The sequence below is a fragment of the Arvicanthis niloticus genome, chromosome 16 (genome assembly GCF_011762505.2).
Source record: "Arvicanthis niloticus isolate mArvNil1 chromosome 16, mArvNil1.pat.X, whole genome shotgun sequence".
NCBI lineage: Eukaryota > Metazoa > Chordata > Mammalia > Rodentia > Muridae > Arvicanthis > Arvicanthis niloticus.
The window spans coordinates 8,848,577-8,869,669 of record NC_047673.1 but is presented as its reverse complement, the minus strand read 5'-3'; the positions used below and the strand labels follow the sequence as shown (position 1 = coordinate 8,869,669).

The 21,093-nt window shown below is 43.3% G+C and overlaps 1 protein-coding gene across 2 annotated transcripts in view; it reads right to left on the bottom strand.

The window, feature by feature from the left end:
* Window positions 1-21,093, bottom strand: part of Dlgap2 (DLG associated protein 2) — a 735,414-nt gene that overhangs the window by 661,385 nt on the left and 52,936 nt on the right. The gene's annotated exons all lie outside the window — the stretch shown is intronic.

Sequence of the window (21,093 nt, the reverse complement as noted above, 5' to 3'; positions counted from 1 at the left end):
GGTCTAAAATTCTCTTTCTTTGTTCAGTCTTTGTGTGGTTTAATTATCAAGATGAATGTAGCCTCATAGAATAAGTTTGGTAATGTTCCTTCTGTTTCTAATTTGTGGAATGGTTTGAGGAGTATTGGTACTAGCTCTCTTTGAAAGTCTGGTAGAAGTCTGCGCTAAACCCATCTGGCCTTGGGGTTACTTTCAGTTGGGAGACTTTTAATGACTACTTGTATTTCCTTAGGACTGATAGGACTATTTTGATAGTGTACCTGATCTTGATTTAACTTTGGTAAGTGGTATCTGTCTAGAAAATCATCCATTTTGTTTAGATTTTCCCATTTTGTAGAGTGCAGGCTTTTGAAGTAACTTAGTGATTCTTTGAATTCTCTCAGTGTCCGTTGTTATGTCTCCCTTTTCATTTCTGATTTTGTTTGTTTGTTTGTTTGGTTTTGGTTTTTATTTTGTGTGGGTTTTTTTTTTTTGGGGGGGGGGGGTGTTGAGACAGGATTTCTCTGTGTAGCCCTGACTGTCCTGGAACTCACTCTGTAGACCAGGCTGGCCTCGAACTCAGAAATCTGCCTGCCTCTGCCTCCCAAGTGCTGGGATTAAAGGCGTACCACCACCACCTGGCTGCATTTCTGATTTTGCTACTTTAGATACTGCCATTTAGTTAGTTTGGCTAAGGGTTTATCTTGTTGATTTTCTCAATGAACCAGCTCTTGGTTTTGCTGACTCTTTGTGTTGTTCTCTTTGTTTCTAATTTATTGCTTTCAGCCCACACTTAGATTATTTCTTCCTGACTACTCTTCTTAGATGTGTTTGCTTCTCTTTTTCTCTAGAGCTTTCAGGTGTAATTTTAAATCGCTAGTATGAGATCTCTCCAATTTCTTTATGAAGGTACTTTGTGGTAAGGGGGACTGGACACTCCTACACTGCTGGGGGGAGTACAAACTTGTACAACCACTCTGGAAATCAATTTGGCAGTTTCTCAGAAAACTGGGAATAGCTCTACCTCAAGACCCAGTTATACCACTCCTGGGCATATACCCAAAAGATGCTCTACCATACCACAAGGACACTTGCTCAACCATGTAAACAGCAGCTTTATTCATAATAGACAGAAACTGGAGATAACTCAGATGTCCCTCAGCTGAAGAATGAATAAAAAAAAATAGTGGCTCATATACACAATGGAATACTACTCAGCTATTGAAAACAAGGACATCATGAAATGTGCAGGCAAATGGATGGGACTAGAAAATATCCTGAGTGAGCTAACCCAGTCCCAAAAGAACATGCACTATATGTACTCACTTATAAGTGGCTAGTAACCATAAAGTACAAGGTAACCATGCTACAATCGACAGACCCAGAGAAGCCAAATAACAAGGAGGGCCCGAAGGAGGTTGAGTCCCACTCAGAAGGGAAAATAAAATAGACATTCCAGGTGGATGGAAGAAGGGAAACGCAGGGTTGGGGAGGGAGGGTCAGGTGCAGGGAAAGCAGGGGAGAGACGGCCAGGAGAGTGAGGGAAATGGCAGGCATTTCTAGGATGTGCTAGAGACCTGGAATGGAGGAGGTTCCAGGAAGTCTATGGGGTGACTCTAGCTGAGACTTCTAGCAGCGGAGGATTTGGTGCCTGAAGTGGCCACTTCCTGTAACCAATGGACTCCCAGTGGAGGGATAAGAACACCAACCCACCCACAAAACCTTCTACTCAAAATGTGTCCTGCCTACAAGATGTGCAGATACAAGGGCGCACGCCTTTAATCCCAGCAGTTGGGAGGCAGAGGCAGGCAAATTTCTGAGTTGGAGGCCAGCCTGGTCTACAGAGTGAGTTCCAGGTCAGCCAAGGCTATACAGAGAAACCCTGTCTCAAAACAAAACAAAACAAAACAAAAATACAAAACAAAAAAAAAAAAAAAAAAAAAAAAGAACAGAGTCAGAGGGAATAGCCAACCAATGACTGGTCCAACTTGAAACCCAAGAACCAATTTCTGACACTATTAGTGGTACTCTTATGCTTGCAGACATAATCGGAGCATAGCTGTCCTCTGAGAGGCTCCACCCAGCAGCCAATGGGAACAGATGCAGAGACCCACAGCCAAACATTAGATGGGGCTCAAAGAGTCTTATGGAAGAGTTGGAGGAAGGACTGATGAACCCAAGAGGATAGGGACTCCACAGGAAGGCTAACTAACTGGACCGCTGGGGGCTCCCAAAGACTGAACAACAAACCAAAGAGCAAACATGGGCTGGACGTTGGCCCCACACATATGTACAGCTTGATCTTCATGCAGAACTTTTAACAACTGGAGTGTGAGCTGTCCCTGAATATGTTGCCTGTCTATGGATTCTATTCCCCTAACTGAACCACATTGTCTGCCTTCAGTTGGAGAGGATGCAGGCATAGTATTGCAGTGACTCGATAAGCCAGGTTAGGTTGATACCTGGGGGCCAGGGGAACCTCCATCTTGTCAGAGAAGGGAAGGGGCCTGTATAAGGGAGACCAGGAGGAGGGGGCAGAATTGCGATCGGGATATAAAATGAGTAAGTAAGTTAATTAATGAAAACAAGATCTTGCAAGGTTATTCTCATGAGTCAGCTTTATTATCCCTTCTTCAAGTCCCCTCTTAACCACTTTCACTGTTTCTCCAAACAGGGAAGTAATCTGCTGTAAATCAATCAACACTTACACACACATGCATTTACACATGCAGACAGACAAACACTCCTCAGAAGTAACATGCATTCACGGTGCATCTGCCACTTAAACATCTCTCTATACAAAGAGTTGGCCATAGTGTGTGCCCCTTCCAAGTGATCAACGTTCTCCTCCTCGTGGCAAGGTGTTTTGTGAGGCCCTGGGAACAAGGGACCCGCTTTTTTCATTACCTTATCATGTGCAATACCATCAGTGATATTTATCTGGTGGTACAGTCTTTATCAACATTCCTATTTATCAAATAGATTTTATACAGATTTCCATCTTCTATTTGATTACTAATGCCCAATCTCACATATTTTCCCAAACTGACACTGCACCGGGATCCTAAGGGCTTGCACGAGCAATCCTGGATTTCTCAGGCACTCCACGGCACTGCCAAACTCCATGCTAGACTCCAGTCTGTGTCAAAGACACTTTCTATAATCTGCCAGATGCTACATCTGATTATATAATTACATTCATTTGAAATGTTTATCAGAAGTGGCTGTTATACTGTATCAAGGTCTTCCATTATCTGCTGATATAACTGTGATTTTTTTCCGCTACTATGCTCACTTCCTGCATTATTACAACCAAGATCTTACTACTGAAGTAATACTTCACTTTATAAAGCAAATCCTGCTTGCTCATATTTTACATCTAGGTAGACTGAACTGGCTCTTATTTTTAAAATATTATCTATAATCTTAAGTGAGAAGATCCTTTTCTGCTACATTAACCCAGTTTTGAAATAACTAAAAGACAATGGTGTTGACTACTTGAGGAAAGTTTAAATAACACAGAATTGTCAGTTCGTGGAGCTGCATATAGAACGTGTGGAGTATGAAATGGTGGCTTTATTAGCAAACCAATGAGAAGCCATATCTCTGCCTATGAACCATTAACGTTATCGACCTTAGGTGATGCCACTATTCATGCTCATCAAGAAAACCATCTCACTTGGACCTTCAAATTTCTCTCTCTCTCTCTCTCTCTCTCTCTCTCTCTCTCTCTCTCTCTCACACACACACACACACACACACACACACACACACACACACACAAATCCCTACAGATTATCTTAAGGCCTAGTAAAATTTCTATAGACTTTTCTCTGTTTGTCTAATCTAGTCTGGGGATTCTCTGCAGCAGCAGGTAACAGAAAGTGATTTCTTCAGTGATTTGAATTGGTATGGTTTTCCAAGCATCACCTTAGAACTTATTTTTTGTGATGCTCCCATTCCTTGAGAGTAAGAAAATAAAACCTCCAATGAGTTTGCAAACATATGAACATGTATTCAAAAGCATCACTGAACTGAATCACTATGGTTAAATAGCAATTTTACTAAAAGTATATGTGGTGGTTTCAATATGCTTGGTCCAGGGAGTGGCACTACTAGGAGGTGTGGCCTTGCTGGAGTAGGTGTGGCCTTGTTGGAGGAAGTATGTTACTGGGGGGTGGGCTTTGAGAGAGCTTCCTCCTAGCTGCTTGAGAATGCCAGTCTTCTCCTGGCTGCCTTCAGATCAAGATGTAGAACTCTTGGCTCCTCCAGCACCAGTTCTGCCTGCACAATGCCATGCTTCCCGAATTGATAATACTGGACTGAACCTCTGAACCTGTAAGCCAGCCCCAATTAAATGTTGTCCCTTAAAAGAGTTGCCTTGGTCATGGTGTCTTTTCACAGCAATGAAACCCTAAAATAGAAGCTGATACCAGGGACTGGGATATTGCTGTGATAGGCCTGACCATGTTTTAGTTTGGAAGAACATGGATTTGGGAAATTTGGATTTGGGAAGCCATGGAATGCTTTAAGTGGGGCTTAATGGGACATCCTAGTAGGAATACAAAAGACAATTGTGCTGAGGGTAATCTGGACACTGTAGGTTGTTCTTATGATATTTATGTGAAGAATGTTGCTGCTTTTTGCCCTTGTCTGAAAGCTAAGATAAGAAGATGTCCATTAATTGCACTAATAAAGGAAGTCTCAGAAAAGCCCAACATAGACTTTGTCCTCTGGTTTACTCTTATGAAGTGTTTGGATCAAGCATAGCTAGCTTAGAAACTAAAAATACAAAATTTATGGCTTAAGTAATAAAAGGGCACCAGGAGGTGCAATGGAGCTGAATTCTACATTCAAAGAGATAAAACAGGTTAAGGGAGTGTTGACTCTGGGGCAGGATCCCACCCAGCTAAGCTTATTGTTTATGTGTTTGCAATTGAACAAGAAATAGTTACATCATGTTAGGCTTTATTATTACTTGGTTATTGTTTTCATTTGGACTTTTAATCTGGAATGAACTATAATCCAGATCTTGAGGGCCATGAAAAACTTAGGTCCAAGCATGGTGGTACAAGCCTTTAATCCCAGCATTCAGGAGACAGAGCAATGCAGATCTCTTAAGTTTAAGGTCAGTCTATAAAGAAAGTTCCAGGACAGCCAAGCTTAGGCAGTGAAGGAGCTGGAAAACAGAAAGCTGGTGATAATGTAATAGCACAAGGGGCCATGTTCTAGTCCCAGCAAGCAGCAGAACTCAGCAGCCTTGGCCACATGGCTTTAGAGTCCAGAACAGAAGGGGCTACTAGGACAACTAATGCTGGTGAGCTGGAACTAAGAAATTAGCAGTGATTAAGAAGAGACCAGCATCGCTGAGGTGAAATTTTCTGGGAAGTTTTTTTTTTTTCTGAGAGCACAAAAAAAAAAAAAACTGTGTTTCAGAGATAGCCAAGGTTGTACCTCATGCTGCAGGTGTACTTGGTAAGGTGTAAGAATCACCCAGGTGGTACTTGATTTGAAGATATGAAGGGATCATGGAAAGCAGCTGAGGCTTGGCACTGTGAGAGGCCAAGGAAGGGCATTGGTGAAACTGCAGCCTCTGTTGCAGTTGTTACAGACCAGGACTGAAGGGGTCATCCAAAGGAGTGGAGGCCTGGCGCCATTAAGAGACCCTGAGAGGCTACTGGTGAAGCCTAGTTGCACTGGAAGACTCCATCGAATTAGAGATGGCAGTACCATGGGATGGCCACCAAAAACAGCAGAATCAGTGGAGTGGACCAGCCTGAGCTTAGAGTGCTACAGAGGGAAGAACTGGAAAAGTGACCCAAGCCCTTGGAAGAACTCCAAAGATCATGTGTGGATCCCAGATATTAAAATAAGAAGGTGTAAAGTTGAAGTTGCCTTGGAGACCCCAAGATGTTAGAGATGTCAGAGCCATGGGATACCTGCTGAGGAAAGCTGCTAACAGGGAGTAGAACCAGCCCAAGAGAACAAAGTTTGTTGCTGCTGAATGCTAGATCTGCCAACAGCAGTTAACAAGGATGAAAGGAGTTGGAGATCTGAAGAACACTTGGACATCGGACATGGAGTTTGGAGTTTGCCCAGCTGGTTTTCAGTCTTGCTTTGGTCCAGCATTTCCTCACTGTGATGTTTTGGAATGGTAATGTAGATCCTGTGCCATGATATCCTGGAATCATGTGATCTGGGTTTTTTTTTTATATTGATTTTAAAGGGGATTAACGTTAAGAGATTCCATGAATCTTAGGAGAGACTTTGAACTTTGGAATTTTAAACATTGATGAGGCTGGAATACACTATGGGGATTTTTGAAGTTGGACTAAATGTATTTTGCATTATGCTATAGCAAGGCGTGGCTCTCGGGGTCATGGGGGAAGTCAGCAAGAGCATCAAGCTCCAACATCAACCTCCTGATCTGACCTCATGCAGATCTTAGGCTCCAGCATCTGGAGCCACCTCCTCATAACAACTCTCCCTCTTACTTCTGTTCTCGCAACAGATACAGAAACAGATGTGCATCTGATTCACCACAGTCCTTTGGGGAACCTTGACTGTCAAAGATACTGGCAGACATCTGGAGAAATCACTCCCTGTGGCCCTTCCAGGTCCTTGGGATCAAGTGTAAATGATAGAAAAACTAACTCAATCTCTTCAGGAATGTTAAGTTGATTAACTGGCTCCACAGCTGCCCAAGTCTACAGCCCAGAGCATCTGATTCAGTCACTCGGTGATGCTGCTGGGTTATTCTTCTTCTTCCCATATATGGTCCTCAATTGGATGTCAATCACACCCCCAAGGAGGCAGGAAGACTGGCCAGGATTCTCATGATATTTTTTTCTGTCTTCCAAAAGTGTAATTGTGGAAATTATCGGAAATTGAAATTGTCTTGGGGACAAGAAGATACCTTGTCTGTCCCATGTCAAAGGTTTATACCCAGTACAAATTATGTACACCCAGTACATGAAAAATGGTGCAGCCAGCTTCCTTCAAAGTGCCAGGCAGCATGGAGAACATGGTATAACTGACTGAGGACACCCCAACAGTAATAAGGACCTCCCCTGAGGAGGGAGCAAGAGGGGTCACAGGGTATTCTACTTGCTTCACATGTGTCTGCTTTGAGAGGTCAAACAGCCATAGACAACACCACTAATACACCCAACTGTGAAGAAGGACAAAGACCACCTCATCATTTACATTGAAACCTGTGTCTCTAATTAATAAAACTACATCACCAAACATGGGAGCCACTGAGAACTGAGCTGGGCACCTGTTAGCACAGTAAGAAAATTCTCACAGTGACATGAGGCCATTGATTCACACGTTGCTAGTAACCGTTTTTTTTCTTCCTCTTCTGTCCACAATTTTAAAAGCCATTGATAAAAAAAAATTGGACAAGAAATCTCAAGTATGCCCCTTTGCGATTGATTATTATAGAAAAACAATTTAGAGTGCAATGAAGTTTTCATTTATAGAACATACTTCAAAAACAAGAGGTATCAACAAGTTTTGTGTGAAATCCAGTCACAAGGGATCAGCCATGTGTCTACGTCCTCATCTTTGTGATTGTTTCAGAAGGGTTTCACTGCTCTTAGCACAGACATATAACGGCATACACCAGACTGGCTACACTGTATTTTGCCAAATATTTTAATTAATGGCTAAAAAAATAATAAATAGCATTTCAGTGAAACGTGAATTTGAACAAAATCCAATTCCCAAGTGAAATAATTAGGAAAGTAAGTCAGAGGGATTGGCAGACAGGGATGCACTATGGACGTGAAGGCAGAGGTTGTCAAATGCAGGTTCCTGGTGGGAAGTCCACATAGTTCACAGAGAAAGTAAGGCATATCCAACACTGTGAGTCCTACGGATCCTGAACAGAGTGGTAAAAGAGGTGAGAAAGTAGTCGGGGCTGCAGCTGCACATTCTGGGTACACTGATCCCTCCAAGAATGGGTATTTCCACATTGACTAAGTTAGCTGTGAGCCAGTCCCAGACTCAGGGCTTCAGGACATCATGAGCCAGGCATGTCAGTTCTGGGGGCTCTGAAGCAAGCCAGATAGATACCAACAGTGCTTCTGGATGGATCACACTCAGAGAACAAGGCAGACAAAGGGATACAGATAACTACCCTAGAGCTCCCAGAGCGCTGTGGGATTGCCCCCTCCTCCTGTGGGAGAGATGAGGACCGTTCACTCAAGCAGTTTGTCTCTTACCAAGGAGATATGGCCACAAAAGTTGCAGCCCGTTTTCATCCATTTCAGTCAAATGGACTTCTACTGGAAACAGATTCTTATGATAAAAAGGAAATATTTCATTTCCCCCCAATTCCATGTCATCAAGGAACCACCCTGAACTAAACAAGTCAAGCCAAGAATGCCTAAGATATTAGGGCAACATGAAGTAGCTGGGACAGACTGTGAGAAATAGAGAGAGAGAGGAACAGACAGAGAGATGGGGACACACAGGAAACAGACAGGAAGAAGTCCACAGATGGCAGAGAGGAACAGAGGAATGGGTTCCAAGCTCACCTCCAGAAGTCACTAGTGACAGTTCTTTAGCAACAAAAATTGACATGAAAATAAATGTTCTAAGTAAAGGCCAACAGACTAGTCAAGATTTCAAACAGAGAAGCCCTGGAAGCCTACTCCAGCAAACTGCCTTAGAGACCAGGCAGGCAGCCCCTCTACCACTGACCATCCACAACCCCTTCCAGCCCTGGAAACCCCCACTCAGCTTGGCTCACAAACCAAAGACCAGGAAAGCAAGCCCTCTACCCTGAATGCCTCTAACTCCTCTCCAGCTTCAATAGTCACCTTTATCCCCTAGAAGCCCAGCTAAGCAGACCTGGTAAAGCAAACCCCTCATCCCAGACCACTTCTGTGCCTGCCATTCTTCCCCAATCCAGCCAGACTGACAATAACCTCTGGTCTCTGCCCTCATGGGTTGAAAGCACACAAAGACTGAACTAAAACCCCAAATGTTCAAGCCTCATTGGAAAAGCAAAAGCAATATGAAAAACTAAAACAATACCTCCTAAAATCACCAATTCCATAGTAATAGCCCTCAATGACAAGCTGGAATTCGAGAAACTGAATTCAATGGAACAATTATAAATCTGTTCAGAGAATGTGTAGAGGGCATGAACAAGCACATGAGCTGAGAGAGGCAGAAATAAACTTATTAACTCCTAAGGAAACACAAACAGCTACATGAAATGAAAACAATTCATAGTATGAAAATAAACAAATACTGAAGAAAAATATTAAAAATATTGAACATATTTTGGATATATTAAATAATATATTAATATAACATTAGCATATATTGATATATATTATATATCATATTACATATTATATGTTATATGCTATATTATCTGCAAACATATATAACATATATCTATAACATATAAAAGTATGATATACTTAAATAGTATATATTAATATGATATATAAATATAATATATTGAATATATTTTGAATATATTGAATAAATATGAAAATATTGAACAAAATTTCAATTTGTTAAATAAAAAGATCACTGGAAAGTCTCACCAACAGAATGTATTAAGAAGAAAATCATATCAGAGCTTGAAAATAAAGTAGAAGAGTTGGATGAGTCAGTCACATAAAATGATAATTATTTTTAAAACACACAAATAGGACATTTGGGAGCTTTGGAATACCATGAAAAGACCAAATCAAGGAACTTAAGAATTATGGACACAAAAAGAAGAGATCCAAGCCAAAGACATAGAAAATATTTTCAACAAAATCATAAAAGAAAACTTCCCAAATCTTGAGAAAGTGGTGCCCATACAGGTACTAGAGACCTCCAGAACACTGGAAAGACAAGACCAGCAATGAGATGCCCTGAGATGTGTTACAATTAAATGTGCTAAAATACAGAACACTGTAAGCTACAAGGGAGAAAGGCTAAGTCACATTGAAAGGCCACAACTAACATTCCAGAATGTTATACCCAGCAAAACTATCTTTTATAAGACAAGAAACAATAAGGAAGCTTCCATGATAAAACACAGAGTAAAGGAATCTATGGCTATTCAGCGGGCTCTACAGGGAGCTTACTGAAGAAATGCATCAGACTTAACAAAGGATTAAACCTGACCACAGAGACCAGTGGGGGAGGGATAAACAATACCAAAACAATTAACCAAAAGATGGCTCAGAAAATACCACAAAGTCTTCAACACAACGTCTGTCAATAATAACCCTAATACTAATTGTCTCAATGCCCAGTAATAAGAAACAGACTAACAGATTCGATTGGAAAATGGATCCATTTTGTTGGTTGTTGGAGGAATGTGGAAAACTTTGGAACTTCGATCTACACACATGAATTATGTGAGCCAAGCTTAGTGGCCACTCTAGTAGGAGCCTGGAAGACAGTAGGGCTGAGAGAAATGTCAACAGTAGAGGCCCAGCTCACAAGGTTTCAAAGGGAAGCAAGGACTCTGATAGCAACAAGGCCACTTGTGAGATTTTGGCAAAGATTCTGGCAAACTTTTGTGTGTTCTGAGATCTCCCCTAAGGCAAGGTTAGGTCTATGGTCAGATTAAGAAACGTAATTGACCAACTTATTTGGTAGAGGAAATTTCAAGACAACATAACATTGAATCTTTGGCGTAGTTATTACTGATAACTATCACACAGCTCTACCATTTTAAAAAGAGGTCAATGAGACAAAAAGAAATACAAGATAGACAGTTTGCAGAAGAAAAGAGTATTGAGACTCAATGTCACTGACAAGGCATATGCTAAAAGAGAAGCTGTCCTTGCTCAAGAGAGGGGTGCCTTTAAGAGTGTCCTACTCCACACTGGAACAATGGACAGGGTACCCTCAGAGAAGACTCTATCCAGACAATCTTCCAACTTGTGAATGGAAAGACTGAAGAGCTGTTTGCTCCTAGGAGTCAAATGCTTCAGCATAAAAAGCTGCTGCAAGTGTGGTCAACGAGGGAAGGAGGGTTCCATTCCAGCCTGGCTGCTGAACTTGGCACCACTGTCCATGTGTCACCGGCTTTACTATGTATGGGCTTTAGAAGCATGGAAATGCCAGGAAGGCATGGATGGTTTGGATTCTTCTGCCTTGATTTCAGAGAAACATGAAGACCAATCTACATGTGGCAGAGGAGTCCCAGAGGGCCGGCATGTAGAGGACAGGGGCCCACAAGAAGCCAAGGCATAAGGTTCATAAAGTGAAGCCTGGTTTTCAGTGGAGACCCCAAGATGTCACAGATGCCAATATAGCTGTCAAGGAGAACTGCATCAGGGATTAATTAGAACCAGCTGGAAGAGTTCTGCCACACGTAGCAGAATTGGCATGGCAGAGCCAACATGTAAGAGTCAGCATGGCAGAGTCATCTAAACTCTATGAAATTAGAATCTCAGCCATTGGACAGAGAGAATCAGGATTTATTTGTCTGCTGGGACTCACTCTTGCTTTGATCCAGTATTTCCACACTGCCTTCTGAAATGGGAATATATATTATGTGCCATTAGATGTTGGATATAATTTGGTTTGCTTATTTATTTGTTTTCAAAGGGCGATCACAGTTAAAGGATTGCTTTGAGTCTCAGAAGAGATGTTGGTCTTTGGACTTTCAAACAGTGTTGACTGATACGGACCACGGAGACTTTTAAAGTTGAACTAAATGCATTTTTTTTTTCATCATAATACAGCCGCAATGAGCCAATAGAGAGCAGGGAGTTGAATGTGGTTATTCCAATGAGAAATGTCCCCTATAGGTTCACCTAGCTAAACACATGGGACCGCTTTAGAATAAAACAGTAGATAAGGTATTCCAACCACATAGAACTAGGAGACAAGCAGGCATAGCTATTCTGATAACTGACAAAACAGACTTCAAACATAAACTTGTCAGAAGATAAAGAGGGTTACCTCATGCTCATTAAGTCTACCATCCATCAGGGAAATTCCTTAAATATATATGCACCATAGATGCTCCTGGACCATCCATCAGGGGAATACCTTAAATATATATGCACCATAGATGCTCCTGGACCATCCATCAGGGGAATACCTTAAATATATATGCACCATAGATGCTCCTGGACAATCCATCAGGGGACTACATTAAATATATATGCACCAAACATAGATGCTCCTGGACCATCCATCAGGGGACTACATTAAATATATATGCACCAAACATGGATGCTCCTGGACCATCCATCAGGGGAATACCTTAAATATATATGCACCAAACATAGATGCTCCTGGGTTCATAAATCAAACACCACTAAATGCAAACCCACAGATTGAATTTAACACAGGAGTGTGGGTGACTTCAATACCCTACTCTTACCAATAAACAGGTTATCTGGATAAAAACTAAACCACTGAAGTTAAATGACATCATAAATCAAATGAATCTAACGGATTATCTACAGAATATTCCACCCAAACACTGAAAAATACACATTCTTTTAAGCAGGTCATAAAATGTCCTCCAAAACAGGCCATGTTTTAGGACACAAAGCAAGCCTTTAAAAATATAGAGAAATTGAAATCACTCCTTCTATTCTGACCACAGTAAAGCCGGATCTTACCAGCAAGATAATTGCACAAAATACAAATGTCACTGTTGTGTTTTATAAAAAAAGAAAAGAGGGCCAAGGATATGTTTTGTAGTCCAAGGTATGATGAGGTGGAAGGGGTGCCTCTGAGGGCCCATGCTGAGGCATCCCTTCCCCCTGAGGTACCAGCCATAGGACAAATATAGTATGGAATAGAGTTTATTTGGGGCAGAGAAGGAGAGTTGAGGGAGTAGAGGCAGAGAAAGGCAGAGAGAGGAGAAGAGAAGAGGAGAGAGAGAAGAGGAGAGGTCAGCCAAGAACACATGGAGAGAAGGGGGGAAAAGGACAGAGGGGGAAGGGGACAGAGTGAGAAGGGGACAGAGGGGGAAGGGGACAGAGGGGGAAGGAGACAGAGGGAGAAGGGGACAGAGGGAGAAGGGGACAGAGGGAGACAGGGGATGAAGGGGCAGAGAGTAGGAGGATAAGAAAGTGAGGAAGGAGCAAACAGTCCCTTTTGTAGTGAGTCAGGTATAACTGACAACAGCCAGGTAACTGTGGGGGGGGGGGAGCCTAGAAGGAAAGCTAACAGTCACTGCCGAGTGCTTCCAGTGTTTCTCTGAGTTACCACAACCCCTGGTCATGTCTCCAGCGTGAGGCACATGGCTACCATGAGTGTGCCAGTGAGTGACAGCTGTAGGCCACCCTGGACGCAGCTGCATGCTCTGCACATGGGGCTCTATGTTCTATCCAAATGGGAGAAGCCCAGCTGGACCATTTACCCAATAAAAAACTCACCAAGTACTGATCCTAGGTCACCTCATCTTCCTGGAAGGCAAAGACTCTCATTTGTAGCCCTTCTGAAAAAGGTCTCTTCTGAGAAGGGTGGAGAGAGACCAGGGCTTAGCTGCCTTCTCCAGAGTTCCCTTGATGACATAGCTTTCTGGGTTATGATTTCTCCCAGAAGAGGTACACTTCCTAAACCCTTAGCAGGCACAGAGCCACACTGACCATCAGAAAAGGCAGGCAGATGTATAATGACTATATGCCATAGTCTAGGATGGCGGTGGCGGCTGCTACCGCTGCTTCTCTTCCTCCTCATCCTCCTCTTCCTTCTCTTCCCCTCCTCAGCCTCTCCCTGCAAACCTGCACACAGACTCAGCTCTGCTTTCTCCAACCCTGCTGTAATGACAACCATGTCATCCATGTGTAACACCCAAGAGAAATCCTCTGCACCCTTCTCAGTGCCTCACTGTAACATGGAGAGCAGGGCATCTTCCCTAAGGGTGACAACAAGCCTACTTAGTATTTGTTCTTTCAGGCATTATTCTCTAGTATCTATAACCTCTTAAGCAAGACTATGGATGTCACATTGAGAGTATGTAGGAAAGTCTACAGTTTCACATAATTGCAGTCCTAGAAAGTCAAACTGCTCAACCAACCTTGCTTTCTCAGACACACAAGAATAATGCTGAGCTCTGACAGGCCAACCCACACTCTAAAACTCAGAGCCAAGACCTTGATAAATAACTTCACAGCTAAAATTGCTGGCATAGAAGTCACCACTTATAACCACCACCTGCAGAGCCAAACCCAACCATTCCTGAAGAGTCACCCCTTCCTACACTCTTGGGGCACTTGCTGTGTTCATATGATCCAGAACTGGACATGTGGTGTGGCCTGTGCTTCATCCATGGGAACTATAAGCTATACGCATCACTTGGTGCCTCAAGGATAGCCAACGGTGTGGTTTCTGCTAGGAAATTTGGGGAAAACCATGAAGATAGTGGAGGCAGCAGCTGCCACAGGCTCCCATGTGAAGGTCACATGGGTGGAAGCCACAGGTGATGCTGAGGTGTGGAACCAGGAGAAACAGGAGAACCCACACACACCTTTACTGTACCATTTGAACCTTCAAGCCCTGCACCTATAAACCAAAGTGAGTTGTGATTCTGTCACTTTCACCCAAATAAATTCTAAACGACAGCTCCAGCCCAGTCAGTGGCTCTTGTCCTGTATCTTCCTTGAGTTGTAAGGTATTAACAGAGCCAGCTTCCCATGGGGTTTCCAAATGGTCTTGGCAAGGGTCGCGTAATAAATTAATTAGCATGCCAGTGCTTTCTACTATTTTCTTCCTTCCAGCAGACACTAACAGACCAAGCTGAAGTTCTCAGTGTAGTTTTTATTTCCCAAAGAAATTGTAAGCATCTTAGGTGTTGGTCCTGTTTCTCCACCCAGATCATGACCAAACAGCAGGTTGGTCCATAGCACATTTGGTATGATGGTTATGAATGGGTACAGAGACTTCTTGAACCTAAGAAAACTACACAGGTGGCTTGGGAACTCAAACCAGGTACACTGAAGGACATTCTGAAGGACTGGTGGGAAGCCATAATGGGTGTGGGCTGCAGTATGCTGTTGGAGGAAGAAGAAACTCCCCTGGAAGTAATAAGAGACATACAGGAAGAGTGTGAGGAAGGAGCAGGCTGGGGAGACAGAGTACGCTGGCTCAGAAGTCTAGTATGGATGTGCATAGCCTGGACTATCCTGGACATCATAAAGGGGAGAAGAAAACCAAATCTCCCGTTAGGCAGTCAGTTGCTGAGAGCAAGTCACTCTTATCAAAAACTGTTCAAGCCAGAAGCTGGACTTCTCCATAATGGAAGACACTTGATATAAATCTGCGGAGTAAAAACAGGACCCTTTCTGCAGTTGAATCTGAACTTAACAGACAAACAAAAGGGTTGAGAAACTTTCCAACATTCTTGGGGAAAAAAAAGAAAGAAAGAATTAAATTTATTTCTTCTCCCATTCCTATGTCAAAATATTCCTAGTCAAAGTGCAGGCAGCTGAAGCCAGCACCGATCTCCTCAAATGAGCACAAATTGGAAACTACAGAACAAACTGCAAAATGTCAACCATTTTTTCTGTCACTGACAAGACTTTGAGGTGGAGGAGGAAAAGCAGAGGTCAGCCGCTGCCCACACAGCTGGCTCAGCTCAGCCAACACACTCTGCTGAAAAGCAGAAAGGCTAACAAATCCGTGGTTAGTTCAGAGCCACAGCGTGCCCACCCAGATTAGCCGCTCCTTCAGCTAAAATAAGAGGATTAACACCTGAGCCCCAAGAAGGTATAGCAGAGACACACCTTCTCAAAAGGAAGAGTGCTGTTGAGCTAAAGCCGCCCAGAAAGAACTCTGACCCCACGGGCGGGGCAGCCGCGTGGGTGGCTTTCCCACCGCGCTCTGTGAGCATGGCTGAGCGTTCCATCGGAGTCACGTGGAGAAGGTGCTGAGCTGTTCTTCATTCTGAACCAATACCCCACTTGCTGCCATTAAAATTCACAGCACGTGCCTCTTTCTACCCAAGCAGCTTCATCTCACCCACCGGGGCTGCAGGTTGATTTTTTTTTTTTTTTAAAGTGGGCTTGTCTTTTTTATCCACAATCTAATGTCAAATTCCTCCTGGAGTCCCTCCGTTCTTGAATTGCATCTCCTTCCTGATGCTAGCAAAATGTTAATTTTTAATCAATAATGCAGCACAAATTGAATGCGCTCATTCATTGTGCTCATAATTTTAGCATAACTATGGCCAAGTCCAAGGGATGGTGTATTTCTCTGGCTAAATCAGAATGTAGCCCCTTTGGCCCAAGCATTTGTATTTCTGGGTAAGGCTGAGATCCTGAGAAAACTGATATAAAATGGATTTTGTGGGATCAGCTTTAGGAAAGAAGAAATTGGTCACTAACAACAAGGGAGAAAAATTCTCTGGCTGTGGACATTATAAAATCCTTCTGGAAGGCATCTCCTAGGGAACACAGCATTGGCTGGGACCATTCAGCAGCTAAGGGACCCCGGGGTTCTCAGAGCCACTGCACCATAAGAGCAGCTGAGCAAGCAGTAGGCCTTAAGACTTTCTCTCCTTCGACCAGTAATTCTGAACCTTTTCTTCCGACTGCTAATAGGTAGATTTTAGCTGCTCTCTTCAAACTCATGGAAATATGCTAGCTTGTTTGTCTACAGTATCCTGAAACTACCCGGGATCATGATATTGCATTGTAAACTTCAAATATAAACAATAAAGTTTATTGGTAAACATTAACAATAATTACCACTTTGGGGCTTATGATGTGCCAGACCTGATGTCACATGCCTATTATCTCCACATTCAGGAAGCTGAGGCAGGGGGATCATACATTGTCAGATCACGGTCCAAGAATAGAGTCCTGTGAGGGGAATTCCAAGTGTTTGGAAGAAAACAAGAAGAGTCCTGTGACCTCCATTTTTTCAAAAAAAAAAAAAAAAAATGCTCTTGGAATATGTTTTCCATGCCCCTCCTGCGTATAGTGAGTAAGAGTGAGTTTACTTTAGATTGTTCGTTATAACTGGATATTGTTGTGGTGGCTATTCCTGGTCGTCAACTTGACTATATCTGGAATGAACTACAATCCAGAATTGGAAGGCTCACCTGTGATCCTGATCTTGAGGCATAGTGGCTATGAAAAGCTTAGGCCCAGGTAAGGTAGTACACGCCTTTAATCCAGATCCAAGCATGGTGGTACACACCTTTGCTCTGGGCCACACCTTCGGCTGAAGACCTACATAAGGACAATGGCAGGAGGAAGACTTGCTCTTCTTCATCTGCTCACCTGAGGGACTGAGCAACTGCTAGATCCTTGGACTTCCATTCACAGCTGCTGCTGACCATTGTTGGGGAGTTGGACTACAGAATCATCAACAAATCCTCTTACTAGATAGAGACTACCCATAAGTTCTGTGACTTCAGAGAATCCTGACTGATACAATTGTTACTTGTTTATATGCCTCTATGGAGAAAAAAAAACATGTTTGTACCACATGGGGCTTATCCTTGTCACTCTAGACAGCTGAACTCATAAAAGCTTTACTCAGATGACTCTTCCGTAACCTGCAGGGTATAAATCATCTGATGCTCTGAATAAAGTTGGCTGTGGCATGAGTTGGCCTCATTTTTAGGCTCCATCTCCCAAGTTCCCCTGGCTCTCCAGTGGTAAACAATAAACGTGTAGGATTCTATGGCCTGAGAAGGATGTGCCCAGGATATCAGATGCAGCCTATTGTTTGTATGATGGGCACACAAGCAGAAAACACTGTTGTCAAAGGCACTCGTGAGAGAAGGAAGCCCAGATACATGGACCTTTAAAAGACACCCAGCTCCAGACAGGTGATGAGCATTCAGGATGACACCAGGCAGGAAGAGTAGCAGCACTCCAAGAGAAACGAGGACAGTGACAAGGCCAGGCTATGGAGAGGTGCCACAGGGAAGAGACAGGATTGTGGACTTCAACTTCCTCCTGACAAATGTCATTCCCAAATATAGCACCAATTATAAAACATACATGTACACAGGCACACAAACATATAAAAACATACATATGTAAACACAGGCACACAATCACACACACACACACACACAGCTTTCGTTCACACTTTCACTCAGAAAGTGAGGCTTTCTGTCAGGCTCAGGACTTGGTCTCTACCCAGATAGGGTTGACAATTTCCACTGTGAATGGAAGCCACTCCACTGCAAGAGGTAAGAGCCAATATCTGTGTCTCCTGGTCACAGCCTTGTGTTCCTGGTATTTACAGTTGTCTAAGAACACAGTACAGATATAGCCCATCACAAGCAATCGTGAGAAAATGTCACGGAGCTTCTTCGATGAGCCTCTCCACACAGGCCTGCCTATCCTGGAAGAACACCATCCCTGGGCATCTTTAACACATAGTTAAACAACTCTGGCACTTTTTTAAACACCACCATGTGAGAAATCCTCCTGGGTGGAGAGATGTTGAAGAGCCTCCAGCCCATGGCACCAAACTGCACCTCCAGATCTACTTGACATTTGTGTGGATAGGGTTCAGCAAGGGATACAAGCAACAGCAGCGGGAGGTGATTTTCTCTAGGATGTGTGCCCACCGTGAGGGCTGTTAATAACATCCCAAAGTTCTCAAGGTTTTCTCTGTCTGAGCTTCACAATGGCTTTAATTAAGACATGTGGGAGTGCTCATCCAATCGCCACAATTACAGCAGTAATTCACAACATTTAGCTCCTTTTAATAATGCAAGTGAGTTCACAGTCGGTATCGATCATTTGATATGAATCATTAACAAGATGCACTTTTGCAGAACACGCCTCATCGCTGTGCTTACCATCAGACATGCACAGCCGGCCCCAAGCAGGACTGGAGCCAAGCTGGATTCACAGCCTGGGATCCCAGTGTGTCTTCTTTCCACTCACCAAACTATTTGGACTCCCTTAACAATATGCCACACTGCCCCTGCCACCATGCTCTCTCCTCTTCTTCCTCATCTTCCTCCTCCTCTTCCTCCTCCTCTTTCTCCTCCTCTTCCTCCTCTTCTTCCTCATCCTCTTCTTCCTCTTCTTCTTCCTTCTCTTCTTCCTCCCCCCTCTTCCTTCTCCTTTTTTCTTTTCCTCTTCCTCCTCCTCTCCCTCCTCCTCCTTTTCTTCCTCCTTTTTTTCTTTCCCTCCTTCTCTTCCTTCTCCCCTTCCTTCTTTTCCTCTTTCTCTTCCTCCTCTTCCTCTTTTTTTCTTTCCCACTCCTCTTCCTTCTCCTCTTCCTCTTCTTTCTTTTCCTCTTCCCCCTCTTCTTCTTTTTCCTCCTCTTCCTCCCTCTCCTCCTCCCCTTGGCAGAGGACACAAAGTAACCACAAAGCCATGCCTCACATATGGCACTTGCTGAATACTCTGGGGCAATTGCATGCTTGGCAGGAAAAGGATCTGAGGTAGAAACTTGAACAGAAGTTTTCTGAGTACAGCTCCCCTCCCCTCCCCCCCCCCCGACTCATACATTCTCAGAAGGAAATCTAGCTAACTCAGAACAAGTCATTGCTGAACATCCAAAGACTCAGATTCTAAGGAAAGCATCCAGTGGAAAAATTAACAGTAAACACTGATATTGGGAGCACAGAAAATAGTACCTAGTGTGCATTCAAGCACAGAAAACAGCACCTACTGTGTGCTCATTATCAGGTATGAGTGTCCAGGTGCTTAGAGCAACCAGTGCTAAAGCTAGAGGGAAAACAGAACTGTCCCTGTTTAGAAGATGGTCTGAGAGCAGACAATGAGAAACCATTTGTAAACAACTTCATTAACACAATTGTGCAGGTCATCCAGGGTGGATAAATTTTAAAGTTTCTGAATGCTAGTAAGGACTGGAGCTCCAGGCGGTCCCCTCAGTACAACAGGAACACAAAGAAAGACAACTAGTATGGTGGAGTCCTTGCCAATTTCTTAAAATGGTATGACTTTCAGACACATCATGGCACAGAAATCTCACTCCACGTGTTTACTCAAGAAGAACTACATGTCCACAAAAGACCTATACAGGCATCCACACAGTGTTACTCACAGAAGCCGGAAATCACTGTAGCCAGGAGCCCATGGACTAGAAGATAAATGTACAACCAGTGTTTTATCCTGAGTTCACTGATTGGGTATCAATCATCAACAGAAGGAAGGAAACATCTGATACACACAAGAATAACAATAAACTTCAAAAACATTACATTGGATTTAAGAAAACTAAAAAACATACTTAGTGTAAGAATCCATTTTTTTTTTCAAGAAATAGTCAAGACTGGTTGACAGTGCCCAAGATAGTTTGTGTGTGAATAGTCTTCAAAGGCTCATGTGATGTCCACCTGGGTCTTGGTGCAGCTTTGTAATTGACTGGATCGTGGGGACTCTCACTACATGGATCCACTGATGGGCTCATGGCTTAGTGAGATCTCAGGGGTTTGTTAAAGAAACAAGCTCTGGCCACTTGGAGTGAGGTGCTCTGATTTACTGCCTGCTCCCCATCATAACACACTGCCCTGTTGCAAGCCAAGAGAGAAGAACAAGCGATCTCGGGTCAAAACTTCTGAGGCCATGAGCCAAGGTAACCTTTTCCTCTACTCAAGCTGTTTACCTCAGGCATTCTGTCAGAGCAATGAAAAGCTAACTACGGTGACAAAATTCAGAAAGCCACGGACTCATGCCTGTGGAATTTATCAGGAACGGGCAACAGAAATCGTGCTGCATGCTGGGAGACCTGCTGCTCATTGTAGATGGTGCCGTGCTTAACTGTATAACTGTATAACCGACAACTGACATTTGATATGTGTTCACTTTATATAAAATTGTTCCAACAGAAACTTGAAAGTGGTATTAGATGTTCCTGTTAGACATATTCCTGTTTCTAAGATGGTATCCACAGGCCAAGTTTGGGGACTGAGAAGGCCACTGTGGTAGTCCAACGCATCTTGGTCCCAGTTTGCCAAGGAAAACAATGGGCAAGGGTCATTGCATTGAGTATCATAACCTCTCAAGGGAAGAAATGCAACTGCTGTTCAGGGGTAATCCACCCATCCCTTGTGTAATAGGTGGCTCCGAAAGCCTGTGAGCACCAGAGAGCTACAGCTGCTGTCCAGCAAGACTACCAGTGGGTACTAGGACTGGGCTGGAGGAGGATGCCAGATGGGAAACAACACAATCAGCTGGT